Here is a 9,141-nt window from a genome sequence, read left to right on the forward strand (position 1 = left end):
CTCTCTCTCTCTCTCTCTCTCTCTCTCTCTCTCTCTGTCATCCAGAAACTCATTTCTTCATGCAACAAAGATTCCCAAGCACCGACTTTATAGCCGGTCCCATGTTGAGCAGCAAAAATACCATGATGAACAAATGGGCGCATCCCTGTCCTCTCGGAGCTTCCAGTGAGGTGGGGGTGACAGAAGTTAACCAAATAGTCCACAAATACTTTAACTGTAAATCTATATATGTCTACATATCTTAAAATACCAGCACAGAAAAGTACAGGGGACTGGAGGGTGTTGAAGAAACCCTGCCTTAGAGAGGGGTGGGGGAGACTTCTCTGAGAAAGGGACCTTGAGGGCTGAAGGGTGACTGAGGCTGTCAAGGGTCTTGGTCTGGACACCTGAGGACAGGACATGTGCAGAAACTTGCCCACTCACAATCTAGGAAGTGGCAGAGCTGGGACTTGAACCAAGACGTCGGGACTGCAGCGATGGCTGTCGGCGCTTGCCCTTCCCGCCTTCCGCCCCCAGCACCTGGCGCACTGAGCGAGCTCACGATAAACGCTGGACAGGTGAGGGCGTAATAAATGCATGACCATAGCCACGCCGGGGCTCACTTCGCGGGGACGGATGGGCCTTTTTTCAGGGGCCGTGCTGTCCCCAGGCTGAGAGATGCACTGGCCTCCTGGAGGGAGGGGACGCTCAAAGCCTTCCCAGGCCAGGGAAGAAAGGTCTGTCTGAACTAACTGCCTGCCCGGCTGAGAAGCTGTGCGGCCCCCGCAGGCCTGGAGGTGGAATGGGCACCTTAAAGGCGTGTGGACTAGCTCTTGGGGACACAAAAGGATGTGCTGAAGCCTTCCCACACAGGGTGTTTCGATCAGAAGGAGGAGGGTTTGGTCAGAGGGAAGATGATATGTCAAAACTGTAAATTTGGGGGGTGGGGGAGGTGGGGAACAGACAAATAGAAAGAGAAGTTGGAGGAGAACCCAGAACACACATCTGCCCCCGGAGAAAGCCAGGTGAGCCGGACCTGACTGGGTTTGACCAAATGTGCAGGGGTCTGAGAGGTGCCGTGTCCAGATGCCCCCGCGTGTCAATGATGCCAGGATGCAAACAGCCACCCGGAAGTGGAGGGGGTGCCCCCTGAGGACCAGCAGCTTCCCTCGTAGGGGCCAGTGAGTGAGGCGGGGCTCAGGGACAGGTGGTGCGACCTGGGCAGCCACACGCAGCCACACTTAGAAGGAAGGGTCCACAGCCGGTGTAACATTCTGCTGTCACTGCCTTGAAATTTTAAATATTTTTTTAAACCAACAAGCCCACACTTCCATTTCACACGAGGCCTTGCAAATTCTGTAGCTGGTCCTGCTCAGGAGGCAGCAGATACAGGAGGACTCCTGCAGGTGTGTTCAGACACCTCAGGTCCTGCCATCTGCTCGGTGCCTTCCTGGTGTGGCTGCAGGGAGCGTGGACTCCTCGGGTGTACTTGACCCCACACTGCTATGGGGTGTGCTTGGAAAGTGGCTTTTGTCACTCAGTTAAAGTTAATACTAACTGTGGCCATTTACTCCTACTGAGGAAGGCTCTGCCCTCTCAGAGGGGAGCAGAAAGAGACGGAAAGAGAGAAACAGGCTTCGAGAAGTCCTCATCTCCCAGGAAAGACCAAAAAATCCTGCAAACAGCAGCAGGAAAGCTGGAAGGGGCCTCATCTGTCCAGTGCCTGATCCCTGAGGCCCCGCCCACCCCCCAATGCCTCCTGCAAGGGGAGAGGGTTCAGCCTCAGGGGAGCTGCTGCCACTTAGCGTGTCCTTGATTTGCAGGGTGTTTGCTTCCCTACAGCTTTGATGTGAGTGGGGGACACACAGTGGGGCTTGATGCCTTCTGTGCCCGTTCATGGGGTCAAAAAGCAATGCCTTGACCTGGCATTCAAGGCCCAGCACCATCCGGCACTCAATTCACTGTATAGCTGGGATTGCAGGGTCTTAAAGGTGTATCTGACTCTGTAAGAACTGCCAAACCATTTTCCAAAGTGGCTGGGTGAGCATTCTAGGTGTTCATCACACTTACCAGGGCTTGATAATGTCAGGATTTTTAGCTTTCGTTTTTAAGCTATGATCTAGCTTGGTGAATATTCCACATGGATATAAAAGAAAGTATATCCTGTTATTGGGTGGCACATCCCCAATAGCGTTCATCTAAAAATGTCAATTAGACCAAGTTGGTTGATAATATTGTTCAGGTCTCCTGTATCCTTACAGATTTTCTTTCTACCTCTATTAATTCAGGGATGTTGACTTTTCCAACTATAATTTTGGATTTGTCTATTTCCCCTTCTGGTTGAAGCATTTTATTTTCCCAGGTATTTTGAATCTCTTTAACTTATGTGTCTGTATTTAGGACTGTCCTGCCTTCTTGTGAATTGATTCCTTTATCATTATAGAATGTCTCTTTTTAGTTCTGGTAATGTTTCTTGTTCTGTATCTACTTAATACAGCCATGTCAGCTTACTTACTTCTTTCTTTATTTCTAGTATATCTTCTTTACTGTAACTTGTCTGACTTCATAGTTAAAATGGCTTTCTTGTAGACAGCATGTCGTTGAGTCATGCTTTTATATCCAATAGCATCATGTCTTTTAATTGTTATATTTTGACCATTTGCATATAATGTTATTGATATGGTTGGGTTTATACCTATTAGTTTGCTAATATAAGTATTTTAATGATTTCATTTTATTTCCACTATTGGATCATAAGCTAGGCTTCTTTATTTCACTTTTATAAATTTGAGTCTTTAACTTATCCAAATCTTCCTTCAGATAATATTATGCCACTCACGTATAATGTAATAACCTTATAACAATGGACTTCTATTGCCCCCATCTCACCCTTTGTGCCTTTGTGGTCACATATTTTACTTTTACATATTCTAAAACCCACTACACATTTTTTACTACATATGTTTTAAATAGAAAACTACCTTTTAAAATCATATTTAAATGAGAAATAAATGTCTTTTATGTTTATTCACATATTTACCATTCATTCCTTTTTGTAGATCTACGTTTCTAACTGGCGCTAAGAACTTTCTTTCATACTTCATTAGTGCAGATCTGCTACTGGTGGGTCTACCAACTTTTTTTTTGGTCCCAAAAGTCTTCATTTTGCAACCATTTAGTGATATTTTTGCTGGGTATAGAATTCCATTGGACAACGTTGTTATCCAATATTTGGCAGATTTTTTTTTCTTTCAGAACTTTAAAGATGTCATTCCCTCATCATTCTCTAGCTTAAGTACATATTTTATGGGTTTCTTGTTCCTCTGTACATAATGTGTGGTATTTCCCTGTATATTTACAATTGTTTTCCCCTTCATTACTGTTTTTTAGCAATTTGATTTGGCATATGTTAGTGTGGGGTTTATGTGTGTGTGTGTGTATATTTACCCTGTTTGTGGCTAGTTGAGTTTCTTGGATCTGAGCATTTATAGCATTCACCAACTTTGTAAAATATTAAGTCAGTATTTCTTCCAATTATTTTTCTGCTGCCCCCTACTTCTTTTGTTCCTCAATTCCACACTCTTGGTATTGTCCCATGGGTCACTGAAAGTCTGTTCCATTTTTTTCCAGTCTCTCCTTTTTGTGTTTCATTTTGGATTATTTCTGTCTTCAAGTTCACTACTTTATTTACTGTATTTTCTAATCTGCTGTTAATGCCATACAGTAAAATTTACATTTCTGATATTGTATTTTTCATCTCTAAAAATTCTATTGATTCTTTTTATGTCTTAAATATTTTCTTCATTATATTCATGTTTTCCTTAAACATTGAATACACACTTTCTAGTTTTTAATGTCTTTGCTTAGTAATTCCATCATCCTTGCCATTTCTTGTACTGTTTCTGCTGATTTTCTCTGTGTCATAGGTCACATTTTCCTCCTTCTTAATATATCTGGTAACTTCTTTGATTGGACACTGAGCATTATGATTATTATACTGTTGCATGTCTGGGTTTTGTTGTCTTCCTTTAAAGAGTGTTGAGATTTGCTTTGGCAAGCAGATGATGAGATAAAGACATTTTTGGACAAAAGTTTTTTCAGACAAACTGAATTTGTGGTTCAGTTTGACATTTTGAGGCTTGTTTTAACCTTTGCTAGGGTGGGTCTGATGTGGACTTTAAGATTATTTTAGGCCCACGAACAAACTGTGGCCCGACTTACACCACTTCCCCTAAGGTCCTGCCTGAACTGGCCCCTGCCCACCCCTGCACTCCCTTCCCTGTCTCCACTTCACCTCTATGGGCTTTGCAAATGCTGCTCCCTCTGTCCAGGCACTCTTCCTCCCCTTCTTCCTCGGTAACTCCTGCCCATTCTTCATCTCTCCAATCACTCGCCGTTTCCGTAGGGAAGACTTATTGCACTATGTCTCCCTATTGTATTCGTTTATAACACCTGATACCATTCCTTTGCAGAACACACATTTTACACTCTGTGTGATTGCTTTTTGCTTATCCTACAAGGATGCGAGCCCCATGAGGGCATGGACTTCCCCTTTTCCAGCACCTACCAGAGTGCCAACCCCATGGCAGGTGCTCAGTGGGGATTATTGGCCTCTCAACTGTCCTCTTTTCTCCATTCCCCTTACCTTAGTTTAGACTCTCTCCATGTTTTGCTTGGACCACAAAAGTCTCCTAACTGGTGCAGCTTCACCTTTCCACACTGCAGCCAGGGTGAGCCTTCAAATACATAGGGCTGACTGTACCACTCCCCTGATTAAAACCCTGATGGGGTGTCCTATCACCTCCAGGAGGAACACAATGAAATAAAATATTTGCCCTTCACAAACTCTCTGATCCACCCTTGCACATCCCATCTCATAGCAGCAACATCAACGGATCAACGGCTAGCAGCCCCCAGGTACCAGTGTAACTGGAGGTCTCCATGCCTGCACCCAGGTTGTCCTTGCTGCATGACAAAACACAGATGTGTCTCTGAGGAGGTAGCATATGTACCGGCCTTTCCAGAACCATTGCCAGTTTGAGTCAGGGGGGAATCACATAAATTATGGGGGTTAGAAATTACCACCTAGGAGGCCAGGACATGGCTGCTACCCCGAGCCGCACCCTGGCTCTCACGGTCCCGGAGCTGTTTGCCCATCACTGGAGATGACCTTCCGTCAGCTCTATACCCATGGATCCTCACATGTATCCTGTGGTTCTGAGGTGTACCCAAGTGAGAGCATGGCCACTCTCTCTGTTCCGAGCAAGGAGTCTAGAGCCAGACCTGCTTCTGGCCCCGGCTCTCAGGTCACATCACCTCTTGTCTCACCTTTACTTCTGTTAAAAACCTCCCTTAGAAGGTGGTGACAATGAGGCCCACACGCAGCAGGCTTCCCGTTCGCGCCCACTTCTCTGTCTTCTCCTCAGCTTTGGCTGTTTCTAACGCACATGCAGTTGGAGCCTCCACTGCCATCTCTTTCTTTGTCGGGGGCTAGCAGGGGCCTCCTCGTCAGGGTACTGGGGGGCCGTTGGTAGCCATCCCCACACCCACACGGGATACATTCTGTGGGGTAGATGGAGGTGTCTTGCTTTGTAGTGACACGTGGACTGGGCTCTCACAGCAACTTAAGGAAACTGGGTTGACTCAGCCCCCTTCTGATAATGTGGGAGGCCTGATCCAGGGGGAACTCAATACTGGAAGGGGAAGGAGGAGGGGCCATTTAAAACACAGCAGCAAGACAGGGCACTCAAAGGCAAAGCTGGCAGCCCCCACCCCACTGGCCCTCCTACTGTTCGACTGCTTTGGAAAAAGCCATCCAATAAAATCAATATGACCCATGGCGGGAGTCGACCTTCCCAGCCTTGGGGAAGGTTCCAGATGACCAGACAAAGTTCCTGACAAATCAGAATTTCTCCTGCACTCTCGATGCCGGCAGGTTTGGAGGTGAGAAAGCCGTAAACCACTGCGGTGCCTTCAAAAAATGAGATGGTGCACTCAAGCGACGCAGGCCGACTGGGGAATGGTTGAAATATTAATACTATTGCCCCGGAAGGACCACGTGCTGCAAATCCTGAGGCCAAAGGTGATGCAGAGAGCAAGGAAGTTATAAAGGTGGGGGGCAGGGGGCTGAAATCACAGCCACTTAGACTCAGGGAACTTTTCCTTGAAGCAAATGATAACTTAATGGGGCGAAAAACTTGGGTGGTTTTAAAATTGAAGCACAAAACTCCCCTTGCCCTGCTGCCCCTGATTGAGCCAAGGGCATGGGTTATGGCCGCAGTTATGGATGCTGAACTCAGCCTGCTGTCCAGATCCGACGGCTGCGGGGGCGCTGGTCACTGGGGAGGCGGGCACCACGGAGAACAGGGACAGAGGTGGATTTAACCGGAATGATGGCCGTGACCAGCCACGTGGCCGTGACTCAGGCCCAATTTCTCCCTCTCTGCCTCTTGCCTTGGATAAACTCCATGTAGGTGACACCAGAGTGATTGCCTGGCTGCCATTGGAAGGCACCGTGACATATAATAAGCCACTCAAACCGTAAGCCAACATTTATCTGTAGGGAGCCATGTTCGGCACGTCTAGAAAAGGTGAATTTTCCAGACGAGAAGGACCTTGAAGGTTTTCTGCTTCAGTGGTTTCTATCCCTCTTAATGCACTGCGTCACTTTTGTTCTTTTGCCACCAGGCCTCATGTTTTCAAAGATTGTGTCGCCCAAGCTGCCTTCGTCAAGTAATAATTAATTTGTTTCCCAATTGTTTAATTAATCAACGACATAAATAACTGCCAACCTGAGCTTTTAATCAGTGTGGGGGTGTGTGTGTGTTGGGGGGGGGCGGGCAGGGGAGGGCCAAAATGCAGACACTTATTAAGCACCTGCCATGCACCAGTCGCCGGCCAGACACTCTCCGTGTTGTCTTTCGTCTCGTCCTCACACAACCCCGACGCGGAGGGGCAGAGAAGCCAGTCCCCTTGTCCCAGGTCACACGGGCAGTCAGAGACACAGGGACTATTTCCTGGGTCTGCCTGGTGTCAACAGGTCCATTCTTTCCACCACCTGTTACTACCTCTGAGCCTGCCCAAGTCAGAGGACAGGCATTTTAGCCAGCCTAAAACACTGAACTTGTCTCCTGCGTGGGGTGAAGACTCTTTCCACTGCAGACGACAGAAGCCTGACTCACGCTGATGCAGAAAAAACAAAGGGTTGGGAGCTGGTTGGCTCACATAACTAGACTCCAAGGCGGTCAAGCTTCGGGTGTGGCTAGGTCCAGGAGAGCCAACAAAGACGCGTGCTCACCGTGCCGCCCTATCACCCCCTGATTCTAATAGGTTCAGCTTCTCTTCGCCCCTGGTCTCCATGTTCTCCTGCCCCAAACGTCCACTAACTCCAGGCTTATACATGCAACTGCCTCCCTGACATCTAAAATGCATCTCTCGGGCCGGCTGAGTGGCGCGATGGTTAAGAACTCGCTTGGGATGCCAGAGGGCCCCGGTTCGGATCCCACATATGAGGGCCAGTGACACTGCCCTCCACAGCTAAGATGCTGAACAACAGCTCAACCTGGAGCATGGGCTGCCATGAGTCGCCGGCGACGGCGTAGGCTGCACTCCCTGTGGCAGTGGGTTGCCATGGGCTACCGTATGTAGCCAGCAGCCAGCGTGAGCGGCCAGCAGCCAGCGTGAGCGGCCAGCAGCCGCAGTGAGCGGCCGTCCAGAAGCCGGCGACTGATCTGCCTCGCCAGGGAAGAGCGCAATGATGGTGCCAACTTGGGCCAGTGAAGCAACATCCTCCACAACTAGATTGAAGGAACAAAACGACAGCAACTTGTCTGTTCCCCTTCCCCCAATTCCCCAGCACTGTTCCCATCCCCCCAATTCCCCAATAAAAAATAAATAAAAAAAATAAAAAAAAAATAATAAAAAAAAGATGTCAGTGCTAATTCTAGTATGGAATAATCTTTAAAAAAAAATAAAAAAATAAAATGCATCTCTCATTCAACATGGCCACAGCAGAACCCTCTGACTCTCCTGTTCTCCATCCTGTTCCTCCCCACCTTCCCCCAGCCCAGGAGATGGGGCCACATCCACCCAGCCACTCCAGCCCCGTTCGGAGTGGTCCTTCTTTCTGCTTTTTGCGCACACCCGTGGATCCTGCTGGCTCCACCTCTGCAGCACGTCCCAAACCCTCCTCTTCCCCGCGGCTTCGCTGGCTGGCCCCACGCGCACCCCACTCTGGCCTGAGGCTCCTGGTCCCCCGAAGATGGCACCAGCCCCTCACTGGTCCCTGGGCTTCCACTCGTCCCCAAAACCCACTCTCAAATCAGCATCTGGGGTCCAGGTGAAAGGTCCGTAATGCTGGATGGTGGCTTCTTCCCACCTCCAGGGCAGCTGAAGGTGGGTGCTGGGGGCCTTGTCTGCGGGTGCTGTGATGACAAACACATTTCAGCCGCTGATTCTAAATGGAACTACCTGTTTCTGAAGCCACCACCAAAGTAAAGGCATGCCAACTGAAGAACTAGGCCTCGTTAGAAACATCCTTGCCAGTAACGAGGCGTCTAGGCAGCAGCTTCTTATCGATGCTGCAGTCACAACTCAGCCAAGCAGAGACTCGGGGAAGGAGGGGAGGCAGGCTGGTCCCCTCAGCCCAGCCTGTGGCAGCTCTGGCCCTCTGTTCACACTGGTCTCGCCCGCCAGGATCCCTGGCCCCAGCTTCTATCTCTCCATACCTAAATCCCTCCTCCAAGTAAAAATGCTACCTCCTCCACAAAGCCTTCAGGGATTCGCCTGAGGAGGAGAGCTTTCTCCCTTTCTGAGCTTCTAGCACTTACCTCATTTCCCCAAGGACAAAAGTCACGTTCAACCCACAAGTCTGGTTATTTGTACACAGAAGGTAGTCTTGTATTAGACTAGAAAATCTCTAAAGACATCTTAGATCTACCAAAGTCCTAGTATTGTGCTCAGAGTATGGAAAGACCCATTCAGTAAATGTTTGTTTGCTGGATGCTGCCTGCTTGGGTGTACAAATGATGGATGGATGGATGGATGGATGGATGGATGGATGGATGGATGGATGATGGGTGGATGGATGAGTGGATGAATGCATGGGTAGGTGAACGGATGGGTGGATGGGTGGGTGGATGGATGGAGGGATGGATGAACAGA

At 48.5% G+C, this 9,141-nt stretch overlaps 1 long non-coding RNA gene across 1 annotated transcript in view; it reads left to right on the forward strand.

Annotated features, from left to right (window-relative positions):
- LOC109380010 (uncharacterized) overlaps positions 1–6,769 on the forward strand; it is a 9,212-nt gene extending 2,443 nt beyond the window's left edge. Inside the window, exons 2-3 of the long non-coding RNA XR_002123350.1 lie at positions 431–557; positions 5,915–6,769. This is a non-coding gene — a long non-coding RNA (uncharacterized LOC109380010). The remainder of the gene's footprint in view (positions 1–430; positions 558–5,914) is intronic.
- Positions 6,770–9,141: the final 2,372 nt, after the last annotated feature.

Source organism: Hipposideros armiger, unplaced genomic scaffold, assembly GCF_001890085.2.
Source record: "Hipposideros armiger isolate ML-2016 unplaced genomic scaffold, ASM189008v1 scaffold_32, whole genome shotgun sequence".
NCBI lineage: Eukaryota > Metazoa > Chordata > Mammalia > Chiroptera > Hipposideridae > Hipposideros > Hipposideros armiger.